This window comes from Serinus canaria, chromosome 1 (genome assembly GCF_022539315.1).
Source record: "Serinus canaria isolate serCan28SL12 chromosome 1, serCan2020, whole genome shotgun sequence".
NCBI lineage: Eukaryota > Metazoa > Chordata > Aves > Passeriformes > Fringillidae > Serinus > Serinus canaria.
The window spans coordinates 103391577-103412228 of NC_066313.1; positions in this window are offsets into that span (position 1 = coordinate 103391577).

The window sequence follows — 20652 nt, forward strand, 5'->3', positions numbered from 1 at the left end:
TGAAAAAAGTTCCCTGGATCTGACTGAAAACCCATTTCCTTTAAAATCAGCACATAACCTCTCGTAGGCTATGGAGAGTCTGACACTTCAGTTATTTTTATACATATTTTTTTACCAAGTCAGGCACAGGGACACATACAGAGGGTCCCTGCCTGAGTAAAGTGGACCATGGTGGTGTAGGTTTCTAAATCCTCATTCCTCTGCTCATCCCTACTTGGATCTCTTGCCAATCTCTCCTTGGAAAGCTACAGGTGTTTTTGTGTAAGAGAGGATTGACATGAGCTCATCATCTCAAATCAGGCTCAAGAGAAAGAACCACAGCCAGAATTAGGCACCCACTCTTCTCTTTTCAGCTACCTTGGACAGCTCTTCTCAGTCTTTTGCCCTGTGTGGCAAGGGACCCTCAGGATGAGACACTTTACCCATGGCTTTAGCTCCTAAAAAGATTGGAAACCTCATTTCTCATGCCTCTTATCAAGTGAACTTAAGAAATTAATTTCTTAGTATTTTAGGCAAAGCATTTAATTATTTTAGGAGAAAAAGAAAGATTTAAAGCACTGTAAATCTTATTTTCTGTCATAATTTTGGAACTGTTAAATAAAATTCATTGCTTTTGGTTCGTTTTGTGGGAAGCGTTAATCAGAAAAGCAGTGTAACTATAGAAGCCTTTTCACCTCATATAAGCACTTTCATCATTAAATGTGGACTCCAATCCTATTTAAGTAAAAGATATTTTGGCAGCAGTACCCACGTGTTGTTTAAAAAGTGTCCATCCTTCCCTATGGTTCTTTATGGCATAAGGAAGTATTTCACAGATAGAACTGATCAGCTGAAACTCAATGTTCTACAGGGGAAAAGTTCAGGGCTACAACAAAACACTGCCAGTCAGAGCTAGTTCCTGTTTTACATTCCTCAGGAGGAACACAGTTTTTGTCTTATAATTACAAATTCTCGTGTGGATACAGGATGTCACCTGAGTACACGGATACCGTTGAATATTCTTAATTGGATAAAGACTGACACAGTCCCATTCCAAACCCTTGCAAGCAGTTGCCATGTGGCAAACTCAGAGAACATAAAAAAAAAAATTTAAAAAAAAAGTTAACAGAGTCTAGCTCATTGGCAAATTACAGGTTGGGAAAATCAAAGCCCTGGGTTCCTCCTGCAAACATTTGTACAGCATGGAGTCTTCACAAAGCTTTTGAAGTGTTGGTCTCACAAAACTGACTCTGCTCTTGTGTCAGTAGGAATTTTAATGTTAATCCTGAAGAGCTACACAATTACTTTTGAAACTACAATTTGGTAGATATCTACATTTAAAAATTTCAGTGGAAAAATAAAGGAATCATTACTATAAGGTGGTCCTTGATTTCATGAAATGCATATGAATATGTGTGTATACACAAATTTCAGTTAAAGCTATGTAAGATCATGGCAATGTGCAAGTGTGGAGACTGTAAAATTAAAGTTATTAATAATGTCCCATTTGGAAAGATTTGAAAAAAATTATAATTCAAAATCACAATATGGGAACCACTTTGTTCAATGCACACTTCTGGGTATTTGAATGAATAAAAGCAAATTGAAATGGCTTCATTAAGGAGAAAAGGGAAAAAAAGAAGAAAAAGTATCATCCATGCATATATTATTTGCAGAGGCAAACTCTATTTTCTGTCTAAGGTCTTGACTCTAAGGTTCTGCAAACATTAAGAAGAAAATAAGAATAATAAAGATGAGCTTAGATGGAGATGCTTAGATATATTTCCTAGCACAGTAGTATTTTCAATTCTGTCATTCTGTCTAAATAAAGTAATTAAGAGAAATGTTTAAAAAATTTGTAACTTAATTATTTGTGATGGACTTCAATGGGCAAGCCTTTTTAATTGCTTACAGGACAAAGGCTTAGAAATACATACAAAGCAAATATACTGACAGGGATATATAAAATAACAGATACCACTTCCAATATTCCTGCTTCATAAAACAAAATGTTAAGAGTTTCTTTCTTTCTGAAGGAAAATGCAATTGTTGGGATACAAGACATGCAAGAAACTTTTATCTTTATATGGAGAATAACATCCACACTGTGTCAGTCAGGAAAAAGGATCAACCATTAAATTTCTATTCTTAATGTCTTAAACTAAAGAGGAAAATAATCCATAGTAATTTCTATTGCTAAGGGAGAATGTACCCAAGTGGATCCCAGAAGAGAAAATAGTTGAGGTTTTGCAGTGACAAATACTAACTCATGAGAGAAGGCTCTGTAGGGTCAGCTGGCTGGTGCTGGGGGCACCCATCTGGAGAGCAGGAAGGGGGCAAATCCCATCTGCTTTTTCCTGAAGTATAGGAAAGTCCTTGAGAGTGGAATTTTTTTTACTCTCATTTTTTTTTTTGCTTCTTTGTTCTGAACTTATGCCTGACCAGATTGCAGCACATGCCCAGGTGCAGGATGTGCATGGTGAGATTCAGAGAGGACTCAGGGCCGTGACTGCCAGTAAGTGCCTGCTGCTTTACTTCATTAGGCAGGAGCAAAGAAAGCAATGCATTCTGCCATGTATAGCCCTCAAAAACATTATTATTGACCACACTGAAACATACATGAGCTGTCTCGAAAGGAAGCATTCGAATTTCCCACTACGACTAAAACACCTGCTCTGATGATTTTAGAGGAATTAATGAAATGCCTGAATCTCAGAGCAGTTTCCTGATAGACTTAATGAATAGCTGTCAGCACAGCTGGCACTAATTGGCATGCTTCTGGGTACCCTGAAGGAGAAGGAGCCAAGTGGATAATAATCTCATACTTCTTTGATTTATAAATGTTCCGAGTCAGACTGACAATTTCTGGGGCAGTACATTGATACTTGTATTTTTGTTTGTGTGCTGATCCTTGATCTGTGCACATGCAGGGATAATAATGTCTCCAAAATGTCATTTTTGTGTTTTTCCAGAAACACAAATTCTTCCTGTAGAAGAATTTTAACAAAAATGATTGTGTGGACAGGAAGGAAAAGGAAAAACCTTCAAATTGTAAAAGGAAAAAATATCTAACTTGTATGTGATACTTATAACATCAGTTTCATCAATCATCTAGCTATTGTGCTAATTTAAGTAAATCTAGATATCATTGATTCTGCCCAGACTAACTCTCATGAGGTCTCTGGCTTTCAAAGCTTTGCCACAGTCAGAAGTTTCTCATGAGTGAGTGAGATTTAAGTGCAGGCTGCATGCTTGGCAGGTTATACCTGTCTCCAAGAGAGAAAAGGATCTTTGCACAGGAGTTATTAGGGGTCAGTGAAAGAACTTTTAATGGATTTGGAGGGGAAAAGGGATAAAACCAAACTCACTCAAGATAAGCTTGGGGATGCCACACCAATACTTGAGGGATGGTTGCTGGTATTGTCCTTTGGTCTGCTGTCTCATTGGGGCTGGAGATCTAAGAAACAGTAAAGACACAAGGGTTATTGATGTGTTAGGAATTGTGGAAGTGCCTGAGACAGATCACACAGGAATTAGGACAATTAGGCATTCAAAAGGGTGTTGGGATCAACAGCCCAGCTGAAATCTCCCTACACTAATGCACAGAGGCAACAAACAGGAGAAACTGGAAACTCTTGTGCAACTGGAAAGTGATCATAGAGTTATTATCACAAGATGTGCTGGGATGACTCACACAACTGTTACAGACCTCCCACCCAGGAGGAAGAGGAAGATGAAATATTCTGTAGCCAGCTGTGGAAAGTCTCACTAGTCCTTTTTCTCATGGAAGATTTCAGGTAAACATCTGGTAAGACATCTGGAAATACACTTCAGAAATTTTCATAGCAGAAAGGAAATCATGTGCAAGTTTCCTGGAGTGTGTGGAAGATAACTTTCTGATACAGCTGGTGAGGGACCCACCTAAGGAAAGTGCTCTGCTGGACTTGCTGTTTGGGATAAGAGAGGGATTGCTGGGTGACATGAGGCATCTTGTGATCAGAGATTCTCAATGCTCAGAGAAGAAAGGATGGTCAGCACAACTGCCACCCTGGACTTCTGTAGGGCAGAGTTTGGCTTGTTTTGGAGGCTGAGAGTCCTCCAAGGGACAGTCTTTTAGATCTCCTTTGGCTTCAGAGGATACTGAGGGAGCTGGAAGAAGAACTCACTGATCCACTTTCTGTCATTTACCAGCAATCATGGATAACCAGGAAGGTTCCAGGTGACCAGAGCTCAGCAAATGTGATGCCAATCTACAGGAAGGTCTGCAAGGAGAATTCCTCTGTGCCCAGGAAGGACATGGAACAGACCATCCTTAGTGCCATCATGGGAAGGACAACCTGGGGATCAGGCCAAGCCAGAATGGATTTATGGAGGGTAGATCCTACTTGACCAGTCTAATCTTCTATAACAAGGTTGCCTGCTCACTGGAGGAGGGAAGAATCATGGATGTTGTCTACCTGGACTTCAGTAAAGCCTTTGACACTATTTCCCACTATTTTACCATTCTCCTGTAGGAAATTGGCTTGGATTGGATGGGTGCTGTTTCCTGGGTAAAAAGTGGCTGTGGGGCCAGGCCCAGGGAGTGGTGGGGAATGGAGTTACATCCAGCTGGGCCAGCCATCAGTGGTGTTCCCTCAGTAATGGCCCCAGTCCTGTTTCACCTCTTACTGATAATCTGGAGGGGGGAAGCAGACAGGTGATTAGGAGTGTTGCTCTGCTGGAGGGTAGGAATGCTCTATGGAGGGATCTGACCAGGCTGTGAGGATGGTCCAAAGCCAATTGTATGAGGTTCAAAAAGACAAAGTGCCAGGTCCTGCCCTTGAATCACAAACAACTCCAGGCAATACTCCAGGCTTGGGAAAGGAAGACTGGAAATGTGCCTGGAGGAAAAGGAGCTGGGGATGTTGGTCAGCAGCAGCTGGACATGATCCAGGTGTGCCCAGGGGGTCAGGAAGGCCAAAGGCACCTGGTCTGGATCAGCAATAGTGTGACAGCAGGACCAGGGCAGGGATTGTCCCCTGTGCTCGGCACTGGTGAGGCCACACCTCAAATCCTGTGTCCAGTTTTGGGCCTCTCACTCCAGGAAAGGCATTGAGGGGCTGGAGTGAGTGCAGGGAAGGGCAGCAGAGCTGGGGAAGGGTCTGGAGCACAGGTCTGACAAGGAGCAGCTGAGGGAGCTGGGGTGTTTGGCCTGGAGAAAAGGAGGCTCAGTGGGGATCTCATTGCTCTCTCCAGCTGCCTAAAAGGAGGTTGGGGCGAGGTGGGGGTCAGTCTCTTCTGCCACATAACAAGTGACAAGAGCAGGGGAATGGCCTCAAGTTGCACCAGGGGAGGGGTAGATTGAGAATGTCAGGAAAGTTTTTCTTTCCTATGGCAGTGGAACAGACTGGCAGTTAACTGCCATCCCCAGAGGTATTTGAGACATGTAATTGTGGCACTTGGAAACATGTTTTATGGTAGGTTAGCAGTGCTGGGGTTGAATTCAATGATCTTAGAGTTATTTTCCAACCTAAATTATTCTGTGATTGCATGAGAGGTTATTTATGTTTAGGATTTCCCCAAATAATGTGTTTGCAGATGCCTTTTGAAGCACTGTTCTTGCCTGAGATTGGTAGCCATGGCTGGAAGATATCAGCTGAAGATAAGACATCATTCTCAGCAACTTTTTCGCTCTGCTCACATTAAAATGTTAATGGTTTTGCTCTTATATTTAACAGAAATTGACCCAAATGATTATTTAGATCTGCTCTATTCACAGAAGCTACAGTGAAGTTTGCCATATCCTCAGACAGCTTTCTTTTCTCTCAGAAAGCTCAGTATTAGTCACCATGTAGCAGAAAGTGATAAATTTTTAAAATCTAGTCAGCATTCTATTTCCACTTGTGGATATTTGGCTGAAGTACAGAACTAGAGAAAAAAATGGTAGTAGTATTGGTAACAGCAGCTTCTTCTATAGAGAGATGTGTGTTTTCTCTTGATTGTCTAATTTTTGGGACCAATAATAATCTTGAGAAACATTCAAAATTGCAAAGCAATCAAATTTTGCTAGAATAATGTAACAACTTAAAAATGGAAATCTGAAATGTAAGGGTATATACTAATATAATTGAATCAAAGAAAAGGAAATGCAATTATCTTCTTGGAACAAGGGCTTTTTAATTATAATGGTGGCTGCATTAATCAGGTGTCATATTAATACCTGTAATAAAATGCCTTATGGAGCTTTCTCAGCCTACAGAAAATGTACAGAACAGTGATGAAACCAAATGTGAAAAGAATAAAATTATCTTGAAGTCTGGATGGATTAAAAAGGATAGATAGTCATGTGAATTCAGGGGTATTTTTTTAATTCCTAGAAGTTACACAATGAAAAGAGAAAACATGTATCTATTAAAGCAATGTTAAAATCAAAGGGTGTCCTTAGACTTCTAAAAGGAATTGTAAGAATTGGTCAGTCATATCCAGTGCTGTTAATCTACAGAGGCATCCTATCAACTGCACCTTATCAGAGGCATGAAGGAGACACCAGCTACCTGCAACTGGAAATTCTGTCCAGCTGACTGGATGCAGTAACACTTTAAGGCTGTCTGGATAATGAGAGTGAAAGCCACTGAGTTTTGTTCCCTTGTGGATTTAAAAATTGTTATGTTCCAGGCATGGCTCTCCATTTATTGCCACAGAGTCACTGGCTGTGTGTGAATCCCCTGGATGCTGCCTCTTCAGTGTGCTCCCCAGAGGGTGGGCACTGATGCCCTCCTCCTCCTCCTTCTCCTTCTCCTCCTCCTCCTCCTCCTCCTCCTCCTCCTCCTCGGCAGACAAGAAGCACAGCCTGCTCCTGGGTACCTCCAGCTCAGCCCATGCCTCTCCCACCAGCAGCACAAATACAAATACTTCAGGGGGTTTAAGTTGGTGAAATTCAGGCATGTTCTGTAGCCTAACTTTCACTGGGTCTTGTTTCATTTTAGCTCCTGCATAATGCATGAAATGGCACATAAGAAAGCAAGATATAATGAAAGCAGCAGCTATAAATAAACATGAAAACTTAGCCACATGTTTTCTTAAAGGAAATCAGATAATGGAATCAGACTCTCTTATGGAAGATGGAGTCTTGTCTTTTCAAGCAGTAGTTTTATGAATATTTTCATGACAACACTTTGAATGTTTCAGTACCTACAGCAACCATGTTTGGAGTACTGAAGAGATATTCTTCAGCCAAGAGATATTTTCAGAAGAAATCCCTTTCCCTTAATGCTACCTCTATTTGCAGCATTACCTGCTGAAAGACAAAGAAAGACCTTAAAGATTTCAGTTCACTTTCATTTTCAATTCTATTTAATTCTGTTCCACTGGATCAAGCCCTATCATTTCATAAGGCCATTTCTTGCTTTCTGCTTGAACAGAGCAATGAACTACAAAGTGCTTTTAATCATAATGAACACTGAATTCAGTTAGGTTCCCTATTAAATTTTTGCATATTGGCAACAGATAATTATATCTCACTTTAAAATGTTTCTGAAAATGTTCTTGACTGATCCACTAAATTTAATACATATATATAAACAAAAAGAAAATTTAGGTTCCATGGTTTTAGAAAAGTTAGGTCTGACAATGTTTGCTTAATTAGAGCAGCTGTAAAATTCTAAGATGCTTGGGCTTATTTTAGTTGAGCAGATCCTGTGCTATGGTGAATAATGCTTCATGAAAGAAGAGCCTCCTAGGAGAGAAGTTGTCTAAAGCATAATGATTCAGATTAGCTTTTCAAAGGAATTTGGAATAGTCAGAGCCATCTTTGATCTTGTTTAGTACACCAAAATGAGGATTTTGTGTATCAAGTCTGCAAGCTAAATCCATGGCAAAGGAAATTAAATAAAATGGATTATTTCCTGTGTGAGGTCATTTGATAGATTTAGTTCTAAATGCTCTCTCTCTGGAATTGCATGAGATCCTGAAAGCTGGAGAACACACAAGCAGGAAGATGTGAAAAAGTCTGCCTGGTTAAATCCATCAGCAGCTGACAGACTCTGAGATGAGTTGATTTTTCAAAGTGGAATAATAAGGCAGGTAAGGAAGTTGCTAATATTTCTTAAAGGGTGCATTTTGATCCAGCTTCAATTAAAAAGCATAATACAGCACCCATGCTAACCCAACCCCCTGCAGTGCTCTGCCCAGGTTGTTGGAGACTAAAAGAAGGGATCTGTGTTTCTACCAAACCTTTCTTATTTTGTCCAAGCCCAGATAAATCTGTGAAGTTTTTGACCAGGTAGTGTTACAGATATATGATCTCAGGTTGCTCTTATCTTCAATCTCCTTGTTTTCTTTCTCAGGCCACATTCTCTCCCACACTGGAAGCATTTTTACATTTTCTTTTATAGGACATGTATTTCTTCTGCCAAATAGTTTTCTACTTATATTTCATTTGTCTTATTTCTTTGGCAAAATCACAGAATGATTTTTCATTCTTTCACTGTGCCTCAAATCTGGTATTTGATCATAAAAAATCTGGTGATTGGACATCAAATTTGATGATTGAACAAGTCTGAAAAGTTGAAAATAGCTGGGGATTTACCATGCTACAGAATTATTTTAAAAGTCCATGTACCTAAATTCTTTAACATGCACTAACTGCTTGGGAGAAAGGGGAAATTATGTTATAGGAATATTCTTTTAACATATCGGATCAAAGATATTTAGTCTGGATGTGCTATACTGAAAATGTTAGTACATTCAAGGATGTACTAACATTTAAAATTGATCTTAAACTTTATGCCATTACTATGATTTTTTGAAATCTTGAATATATAAATTCAGATTCAATATATTTTACAACCTACAAAAAGGCAATACAGTTTTGGCAATTTCTGAAAAGTTAAAAGAGGCCTTTAGTAAGATAATGTAAACCACTTTCATGGAAAACTAAGGGGTTTTTTCCTTTAAAACCAAAACAATTTGGGGTAAACATGCAACCATCTCTAGCAACAAAAAATAGGTTCATAGTTTTTATTCAAAATTTGATATAGCTTTCCCACAAACAAAAATCATATATATCTAAGCAGCACAAAGCAGTGTTTCCTGACCCTCAGAACAGCCCATATTTTGTGCCTTTCTTTTGATTCAATACTTTTCTTTTAAATACCATAGTTCTGTGTTTACTCACCATATTATCAACTTTACAGATTTGTTTGCTAGTTATTTCAAGAGACCTCCACATTTTCATTCCAATATCCTTTTTCTCATCACCATGGGAACCACTGTCTTTTTTACCCTTCAAGAATACTATGTTTTAGAAAAGCTCTCATCCTTGTAATGGAAATTTGCAGGTGAGAACAGCTCCATTCTGTATTCTTAACTTCCAGACAATTTTGCTGCTTGCAGTGATTTATCTTCTCTGCTGGTTCTGTCTCCACTGTAGCCAAAGGTACCATTGCACCTCCTGGAAACACAGTGACAGTGTCCCATTGAATACTCACTGCAGTTTTAGCACTGGACAAGGGTGAGCCTGCAGCAGCAGCAAAGGGCTCTGCAGCTGCTCTCAAAGCTGCTCCATCAATCTTAGCTGCATCCAAACATGCAAATTTTAGAGCTACTTGGGGTATTCCTGGGTAATCTGCAGCTATTACAGGTTCTCCACTGCAGATGTTATTTTGGGAGCCATCTCCTCATTTTTCTTATTTAGTAGTTTGCATTGATAAATACTAGGGAAGCCAGGGGGGAAATCTAGGAGGAGAATTGGAGTATTAAAAGATCTCATTACTGAATTAACATTGAAAAGAAAAGAAACAGTGGAAGGGAGATGAATATAATTTTCAAGGCTTAAAAGAAATTTTAAATTGCCCTGAAGGATAAATAGAAGAAAGACAAGTGTATTCCCAGAAGAAATTGTTCTGTGCTGGGTTTCCCTCTCCTTCACTTACTGTGGCTGTAGGACCTTGGGGGCAGCAATGTCTCAGAGGCCCTGACAGTAAGGAAACTACAGTAGATTTGGAAAAGATAGCTTAATATTTGCTTCCTTTAGGGTCACCTAGACTTTCATATCCATGAACTACAATTGCCAGATGATAGAGTGTTATCAGCTCATGGTGAGCTACACATTAATTCCTCGTGGATTTGTTAAATGTTTGGGGGTTTTGCCACAGTTTTTCTGACATTTGAGAGAAGGGGATGAAGAAAGAAGGTAACTGTTTCCTAATCAGATCAATCTGTCACTCAGGTTTCTGGTGACACTCAGCTCTCAGCTGAACCCAGCAAAGAAAATAGCTCCCACTTCTGTGCCAGGGAAGAAGGCAATGATGGGTTTGGTTCCAAATCTAAGGTGGCTGAAACATTGCTCAAGACACCTCTTTTCCATGTGTAGGCACCCAGTGAAATACAACTTGGCTTCCAAGTGGACCCCCCCAAGCACTGCCATAATGTAAATATCAGCAGTTTATCTCATGGCAGTCAGGTACAGCCTGCCCACAGCAGTAATCATATTTCCATTCTGTTTCTACAAATCTCCTGTCAAAGCCTTTCACTCATGAGTATCTGTGGACATAAGCCTTAGAGAGTAGGAGAACTGTGCTTCAGCTCCATTCTTTAGTGTCCATGCTGTTTTCATCCCCTTCCCACCACCATTCATCAGGCACACAGACCTAGGTCTGCAACTTTAAAAGCAGAGAATCAACACAGACATTTAGGTGGGATATTTCTCTTTCTTTCTTTTTATTTTTTCAAAGAGATAAGCAATTTGGTGCATTAATGCCCATCAAAATAAAATCCTCAGACTCCATGCCATGTGTCAGAGTCTTTGTTATTACTACAGAAGGCAAAGTATTTTTTTAAGTAAGCAAATTACTCAGTTTATGATTTACTGGTGTAACTCAAAGTTACTTTTATCTACTAATTCCCTTTTTGTTTCCTGGACCTTGCATATTGAGAGAGCAGTTTGAATCTGTGATTCATCAGATTTTTAAAATCTTCTAAAAAAGTACATTATAAGATGCTAATAGAGAACATAAGTTGTCATGATATGAAAGATAAAGTGCTGCTAGGGAGTAAGAAGAGCTAAAGACAGAAAACTAAGTAGGAAAAGAAAAGTCAGTTTTCAGCAGGGAGAAAAGGTAATGGTGGGGTGTGATCACAGACTTGCAGCACTGCTCTGGTTATCCAAACTAAATATAATGTTACATAAGTTGTGACTGTTCCATGAAAAGCAACAAAAATCATTATATAATTAAAAAATATTCAAAGAGATTAATTAGAAGATTAACCTGCTTTTGTGTAAATGTACTGAAGAAGATAAAAACTTATGAAGTTGGTAAATAAAGCAAATAATTTTAAAACTCTTCTCTATTGTCACCTACACAAAGTGTCAGATTCTAAACTGATGAAAGGCTTATTTTAGACAATTTACAGCTAATCTGTAAAATTCATGTGGTGATTCAAACTAAGCAGAAGAGACTTCAGTAGAATACGAACTGTTTAGAGTTTTTCCCTCAATCACCACTTTGCAGGAAAGCAGCACTTCAAACATATTTTAAAAATTTTACTTTTTGTAGTGACTTTCCCTTTAAGAAGAAAGATTTTATGTGTGTTTCCTAAGAGAAATCAAACAAACTAAAAATAATGCTTCCACACTGTTTAATTCAAACTTTTCCATCTCATTATTATTTGATTTTTATTTCCTATTTTCTTATTGATTTCTGCATAAATTTATTTCATTTGTTTCTTTTCATTTCAAAAGTTGAAGAATTGAAAGAACTGGGATATGAAGATTTATGACAGAGAAAAAAGTAGCCATTTTTGGCTAAGTGTTTTGATTCAAAATGTATCACCCTGTAAGTTTCATAGAATCATAAAATCATAAAATATGTCAAGTTGGAAGGGACCCATCAGGATCATCAGGTCCAGTTCCTGGCCCTGAAAAGGACATGCCAAGAATCACCCCATGTGCCTGACAGTCCAAATTATTTTTTAAGAACTTTTTACTTTTATTTTGAAATTTTTTACTAGAAAATGTTTAACATGCTTTCAGTTATTCAGGACAATTCCAAAGTTAAAGGATCCTATTATTATGAAGATACAAGCTATATCATTGGAGTAGAATTTATATGCTAATTCTATTATAGTATGAAAAAAAGATGTCCTGTGAGTGGGTCACATGGGTTTTCCAAGCTTTGTCCAAAGCAGTGGTGCCAGGTCATCAGGAAGCAGGCACAGAGTCACTGCAAGGTTTGGAGGTGCTTACAGAGCTGTAACTTTTTGTTCCCTGTCCAGGGGACTGTCACACAATGCACAGTGACTGTGTCCAATGCTCTACACTACCCCTCCTCTCCCTCCTGTCCCTCCTCTCCATCTTGTGGCACTGGACTCTGGCTCCAAAGTCTGAAAATGCAGACTAACATCCTTCATGACTGAAAATTTTCAAAGGCATAAGAGAATATCCAAAGTCGTGACACTGTCCAGACTAAACCAGATCTATCTGCAGCCTCTCAGTGTCAGTGAGAGCAGAGCACACATCCTGTGCTCCCCAGACTGTACCTGGGGGTGTGTGTATGTGTGTTGTTATAAAACAGAACACACAAGGGATTTTGGGAGGAGGGCAGGATGGGCTGTGAGGGGTGATCTGGCACTGTGATGGTGTCACCAAACTCCAGACATTTGGGCAGCTTCTGGTGGGGATCAGGTGCTGGTCTGGAGAGTTTGGAGAGGATTAAGGATTAAGGATTTATGAGGCAGTAGCAGGAAATATGCTAGAGGTAGAAACAGAGATCAAATGGGGCAACAATTCATTGGGAAGAAGAAGACAAAAGTGTGATATACCTATAAGACAAATACAACTATCAATATATAAATTAAAAATAAGTATACACACACAAATGCATCCATGAATGGGAGAGTCATGCTGGGGTGCATTCTGAACCTTCTCTTTGGATCCTGAGACCTGGAGCACCCAGACAGTGGCACAGGCTCCTGACAGTGAGAAAAGCCTTTCCCCATCCTGTTCCCATGCCACACTGCCCCACAGCAGAGTCATCATTCAAGCACTTTCAGCCCCACAGCCATGCCAGGGACTGATCTCTGGTCCAGATTTGCTGCAGAGAAGTAGAGAGGCAAACATTTCTCCTGTGCCCTCTGAGCACATTTTAGGAGCATGAAAATGTCACATATCCTGCTGATCAAGGTGTCAGGGAATTCCAGACAGTGAGACCCATCTGAGGTTCATTTTATTGGGGATGGCAGGAGGAAAGGAGAGACAAAAGGCCAAACTTTTACAAGAGGCAGAATTGGAAGCTGTGGTTCTTTGATTTCAGCTCTTCTACAGACACATTTTCTATAACAAAAATAAAACCCAGTGTAAGTTTTTTAAGAGAGTGATAAATTCTTTTTTCCTAATATCTTGAGTTTTACAATTCCCAGTAAAAATTTGCATGATGTTTGGAGTACATTTCATCTTCAAAATGTTGAATTAATTCTTATTATTTTTCTCTAGGAATATATTCTTGTAATTCCTTCATCTTTGAGAAAGCTTTCCATTTCTCTGCTTTTCATTAAGATTTTTATCCTGAATTCATAGAAATTAAGTGATATGATATGCAAACATGAGTATAAAATAATAAAGCTTTAACACAGTCTTCAGAATGCCTAAAACTATTGGGATAAAAATCTTCCTTTAGATTTCAATAGTCATGAGATGCAGCAAAGGTTCATTCCTCAACTCAAAGATAAAATCTTATACTATTTTTTTCTTTTCTACATGACATTGTTCTCAATGGTACTTCTTGTCCAATGTAAAACTTTCATTTCCTACATCGAATTTTCATCTATAGACTAAAAAAATTAGACAGCACTAACGGAATCTACTGTAAAATTTTCCTACACTAATTTTTTTAAATTGTATTTTTGTTCTAAATCCATCATGTGTTCTCCAGGAAGTTTTTGACAGTTTCTCATCAGAATTGTCGAAGACTATTCAGTTCACCAGGCTATTCCTGTTGTATGCAAACTTGTTCCCTATCCTACAACGTTTTCCAGTGTTTTGCTGATAACATCTGGCATGGGAAAAGTCCTGGGGATTCCACAAATCCTCCTGGAAGTAAAAGCCTTCACATTTAATGAGGTTGTTTTTAAAGTCTACTGAATTTGCAGGACAGGAGGATTTCTTCTGGATTTATCATTCAAATTCCTGTGCTACTGAAAAATATTTGCTGGCACATACCAGGGTCTTATATTTGCAGATTCTATTAACAAATCTGGCAGCTTTATGGAGCATGAGTTGAGCTGCAGTCTCTTTCATGAAACAAGACACAAATCACACCTCAGATCAAGTAGTATAATTTTCATAAATGTTTAATCTACAAGCACAACTGAATGGATAAAAAGAAGTTTTTATTTCATAATATATGGTGATGCACATATACACAGTTGGCACTTATCCCAGTTACAGTTTCCCTTAGGCAAGTAAAGGTCAGGAAAACCTCAAACATTACCAAAGAACTCTCCCAGACCAAGACATTTAGCTTCTTAGATTCAATTTTAAAAACTGATTTTCTGCATGGCAGAAGCTCTTTCCCTCTGTAAAGTCTCTTTTCACAGTTATGGAAGGTGTCATTTGAACAGGAATTACAGTTCCCTGTAGAACATCCTGTTGACTGACATTCTCTCCTTCATTCTATCTTGTAAATGCTTTTAAATCCCATCTCTGTAAAGTTTTTTCTCCCTTCTATATCATTATTTAAATGAACTCTGACATTTCCAAGTACAAATCAATGGGAGACTTAGCTGCATTACAGAAGAGATGGTGGAACAAAATGCCTGCCTAATATACTAAGTGCAGTAAGATGGTCTCAGATTGGCAAATTTACCTTTTTTCCCTGTTCCACTTTATCAGGTTATGCCTCTGTTCATGTTATCTATGGTTAAATTGTCTCACTGGTCATAAAGTTGGTTTACTTGTACCACCACAACTGACAGGGGGGATGTGAGGACACATGAGGATGCACACATGTGAATGTGTGAGCAAATAAATATGTATGTACATAAAAGTGTACACAGACATGTGTGCAAATTTATACATATTTTATATATATAGTAAAATATACAAAGATCTGAATATATATAATATAAATATATAAAAATAAAAATAGATTTTTTTTTCCATAGTCAGGATTGTGACAATTTAGGACATTTGCATACCAACAAAGATTATGCTAGAAATTCCCTGCAGGGGCAGCCTTTTTGGAGCTCAAGCAGAGGCAACAGTTGGTATCAGAGGAGGAGCATAACCATGAGATAAAAATCCCTGTCCCAGTGAGCATGGCTTCCTCGCCCCTTTTGGACACAACTGTGGCATTTCCACTCCCAAAGCTATTTTCCTTTTGTTGTACATGTGGTGCAAAGGACTCTGCACCAATGATGAGAGTAGAATCAGGATTTCGTGTGAGGCAGCCCCACAGCCCTGTGTGTTTTCTTTATCATCCTAGGGACTTTTGTGTCATTCAGGTACCAAATATGCTCCAGAGTGAAAGCAAATGGAGGATAGGAGAGGAGATAAAGAGACAGATCATTTGTCTTCAGGTTTATGTGAAATAATTGGCTAGAGAGAGAGAAAGAAGGCAGTGAGAAGGCTGTTCTATCCCTGTTTTCCTCCCAGCAGGGAGGGACAGTGGGGAATGTTTTGGAATGAGAAATCTTTCCTGATGCAGAGCAAAGGCACATCTCCATGAATTCAAACAAGTCTTTAGATTGATTATGTGCTGAGAGTAACAAATTATATTGCAAAGAGAAAAAGAACCATGTTTATTTCAATGTCCAAAGTAATTTATATCTCCTCAAACACTTTGAGGAGTATCTGATGCTTTCAGAACTATTTTTCGGTATTATTTGTCTTGAACTGAACCTTTCTGTGATTTCAGGATTTCAGCACTTTCCACACAGCACATGCTGCACACACCTTCATGGTATGCCCTGGTCCTTCTTAATCACTTATTTAAAGAGAGTAATTTGTGATTGTTTTGGGAAGATAAAAACTACTACACCTGAGCAAAATAGCACTGAATGCAATTGTAATTGTTATTACCAGTCTTCATTTGTCACTGATTACAACAGAATCAAAGTGTTCCCAGATGGACTTCCCTGGGAACAGTGCATCAAGTCCAATGACCTTGCCACCCTCCTTCCCTGCTCCTAAGATGGCTTCTATGGGTTTGGCTGAGGGGGAGCAGATATCCTGTTTACTAAACCTTTCCTCCAGAAAACTTAGGAATAGTGGTTCCAAGTGTCATTGGGAGGGAGAGAATGAACTTTCATCTGACTATGCCAGCAAGGCAGAGCAGGGACTGATGAGAACTTCAGTAGTTTCCTCACCAGCAATCCATCTCACAAAATATGTGCAGTGCTCTGGGACAACATACAAATGGTATCAGCATTTAGGAGAAAAAGCCAGTGGGAGGTGAAGGTCTCTCATAGCTGCACTTTCACAGCACTGAGGAGACCTGTGTGCTGAGAGAAATGCTTTCACTGAATGAAAACTGCTATGGACAGACAAAAGACGTGTAGGGAAGGAAACAGGGATATGCTCACCTGGAGATGATGAAACTGAAAAAAATAAAACTGTCTTGGATGTGGAACTGGAACAGATTCTCACAGCTGGAGTGGCAAAATGGGGACCTGACAGCAGCAGAATGGGGCTGCAGCAGAAGCCGTGCTGAGGACAGGCTGGTGACTGGGAGACTGGACAAGCTGCAGGGTCAGGTCTTGGTTTCCTGACTTCTCTGGAAGGCACCTACACATCTGGGACAACATTTGTTGAGGTGAGGTACAGTCTCAGTAATTTTAACATTGCCTTGCTCTTCACTCTGTTACTTAAAAAAACAAATCTGCTTCTCATTTGCACCTGCAGCTATTAATACCTTGGTTTTTAGTGAAAGCAAAGTCTTTCATTACACTCCTTGCACTCTGTGAGGAGCTGCACATACAGACACAACCATACCCCACTGCATGTACCAGCCCTGCCTCAGTGGCCAGCAGGACTTCTCCTGAAATACCCAGCTGAAATAAATTATGATTCGGTGTATGTAAGACTCGCATGAACCAGCTCATCAAAGGCACTGTAAGTGTTCTTGTTTGAGGTATTCACCATGGCTATTTTTCAGCTATTGCCAGCAGGGCTAAATGGATAGGATTGCTGATCTGAGGCACTTAAAACTTTCAGCCATAGCAGTTGCACTGAAAAAGACTCTGCTAAGATGCAGCTCATTATGTCACCTTTGTGGCTCTCCTGTTTTGGCAGCAAGTGGTTGAGATTCTTCATTCTTTGTTTGATGTTTGTTGGGTTGCTTTTTTTTCCAGCAAAAATCACAAGTGAAAGCTGAAATCAGAAAAGGATACTCCAAAATCATTGTAACAATTACTACTAATTGTTTAATTTTGTACTGTGTGTCTACCCTGTCTTTACTGATTTTGCATTTGCCCTAAAATCTGTTTTTTGTCAGGGAATAGTTTTCTTTGTTCTTGATTACCACAGAATTTGTTACTAGAAAGAAGATATTTTCAAATATCTTCCAAAATAAACCTCTTTAGTATCTTAAATAAATACCACATGACGGTAAAAAATTTCCTGTTTGCCTTAGTATTGAACTGTAATTGCTCACATTTAATTTTTAGGGTAGTAATTAACATTAATGATATTTGTAACAGTCTCCTCTTGTGATTGCCCCCTACATCCCATCTATCAAGCAATTAGAAAGTATTGTATAAATCTTTAAACAGAAAATGCTGATATGTAAAAAATAACCTTACTGGTTTCAAAATGTTGAAAAATATTTCTAATTTGGTGTTTGATCCTCTGTAATTCCCCTCCACCCAACCACCCACCAGGAGACACTCCCATAGCAGTTAGCCACTTAGTGGTAAGAGAGGAAACCTACAGTTTGATATTCTGAATTAATTCTGTCATTCAAACCAGGGTCTTGAATCTTGGTGTCCTCCATCCATGCCTGTTTAATCCAGCTAAATCCAGAAGCAGCCTTTAGCTCTTGAATTTATATGATGAAGTGTCTGGTGTCCCCAGCATTGTTGGGGCAAAGCACACAACAGAATCACATGACGGTTGATGGTGAAAGGAACTTTTGGATGCCATCTGCTCCAACCTCTCTGCTCAGGACCATGTCTAAATGGATTTTGGCTGGATTACAAAACAGAAAGACTTGCATAACAAAGATATCATTGATTTTCAGTCTGTCAAAAAATACCTATTCTTAATGCACTTGTACCTGTCATAAAATCTATTGTGTACTGCAAAATAATATTTGCAATATTTTTTTTGCATATCAGAAAATCAATCTGAAGTAAATGCTATTTAAACTAACCTGTGCTATTGAGGCCAAATTTTTACTTTATAAACTAATATATAACAGACAAAAAAGTTATGATTGTATAGACAGCTTACCACTCAAAGCTATGAATACTGGATGCTTATGAGTGAGAAAATATCAAATCTGAGCAGAAAGATAGTCCATGATACTTGGCACCCAGCTTTAGGAATGGCAGAATGAGAACTTGGCATTGGCTCAGGAAAAAATGGAGCTGCAGTGGAGCAGAGGATTGAAGGTGATGGGCTCAAATGGGGAATTGTCAATGTCATTTGTGATGTGATCATTGCAAACATTGCAGATATTCTGAACACATACAGCCCATGTGGAGTATTGTCACATGCCAGTTAGATTCTGTTAGCATTGACCAGGATTTAGGCTGTGAAGACAATTAAAATTTATATATATATATATATATGTGTGTGTGTGTGTGTATAATTTTGGCTTGGTTGTTGGGGTTTTTTGATGGCTTTTTTTGTTGGTTTTTGGTTGGTTGGTTGGTTTGTTTTGGGGTTGGTTGCTGGTTTTTCGGTGTTGGTTTTTTTTTCCCCTGTGGTAAATTTATTTTTAAACTTCCAGAGATACAGAAGAGCAAGATTCACCTCTGCTGTGTGCTTGTTTTGGCTGGGGTAGAATCAATTTTCTTCACAGTGACTAATACAGGGCTTGGCTTTGGATTAGTGCTGAACACAGGGATGATAATTTAGGGATATTTTTGTTATTGCTGAGCAGGGCTTGCACAGAGCCAAGGCCTTTTCTGCTTTTCCTACAGCCACACTGGTGAGGAGACTGGGGGTGCCTGGGAGGCTGGGAAGAGACAGAGCTGGGACAGGGGACCCCATCTGACCTCAGGGATGTCCCAGACCATGTGACATCATGGCTCAGTGTATAAAGTGGGGGGAAGAAGGCAGAAGATGGGGGTGTTTGGAGTGATGGAGTTTGTCTTCCCAAGTCACCATCACCCATGAAGGATCCTGGTTTTCCTGGAGATGGATGAACATCTGCCTGCCCATGGGAAGCAGTGAATTAATTATTTTTCTTTGCTTATGCAAAGCATGGCTTTTGCTTTCCCAATTAAACTGTCTTTATCTTAACCCATGAGTTTTCCAACTTTTACTGTTCCAGTTCTCTCACTGATCATGCTGGTGGGGGAGTGGGTGTCAGGAGAAGTGCAGAGCATAAAGATTTTGAGCTCTACAAAAAAGGGAAAAGGAAGAAGTGAATTATGGCAATGAAACGGAAGATGAAAGTGACTGGAGCTGGAAAGGTATTTCAATTGTCCTTGTCCCTCCTCTGGACCACACCTCTGCAGTTGACCTGGAGATGACTGGTGGGAGGGCAAACAATATTCTTCTTTCCTGAAATTGCTGTCATTTAGCACACACAGCTTACACAAAGGTAAAATAAAGCTTTTAATTAAACTAGAGAGACCAGCTTCAGGGCAGGCTGTTTCTCTTACTGTTTTAGTTTGAAAAGATGTCAAAAATGCAAGGTGAGGGAGAGCACAGACCTGAAAAAGTGACAAAGTGCACTTGTTCATTCTAAAGCTTTGAACTATTCGTGGTGTCTTTCTCATTCAATCCACTTGTGGGAAGATTAAGAGAATGTCTTCTGGCCTGATTGCCAAAGGTGCTGAGTACTTGCCACTGCCATTGACTTTTTGCTTTGTTTCCCTGGCTTCTTGTAGTGGAGCATCTCAGACTCTTCACAGGAGCAGCCCCTTCTCATTTTATCTGTGGCAGGCTGGAGATCAGCTCCACCTGGGGCAGGAAAGTGAGAACTCTCTGGAGTTATTCAGTGTGGCTGTAAATGCTCAAGCCTCTACACCAGGAGCAGCACTCCAAGGTACTTCACTTTACCCTTGACATATCTTTATATAATAAATATTTGTAGCTAGTATTGGCAGCATCTTCTCCTCTTCTTGGTATATAGTAGGTGCTAGGAAAATGTAAAAGTACTGGGTTTTTATATATTTTGCATCTCTTTTCATTTTTTGTGCTGCCCAAAAATATTATCATTCTCCATTTGAGAGCATTGTGCTAGACTGGCAAAACACCAGGGCTGAAATCAGGACTATGTCTACCACTAAATTGATGGTACTTGTGGTATGAAAAGTGAAACAGTTTGTTTCCCTTTCAAATAATCTGAAAAGAACCAGTTCATTAGTCCCCCTCCAAACAATAAAGAAAACTATTTATTTTGCATTTTTTGCTTTTCAATGAGAAAAAATGACTGGCTTATTAGCTGTTTGTTCATTTACTGTCATGGAGTATGCATCAATTTTTAGGAAATTAATCTGTATTTAATCGACAAAAAGAAATGGTAC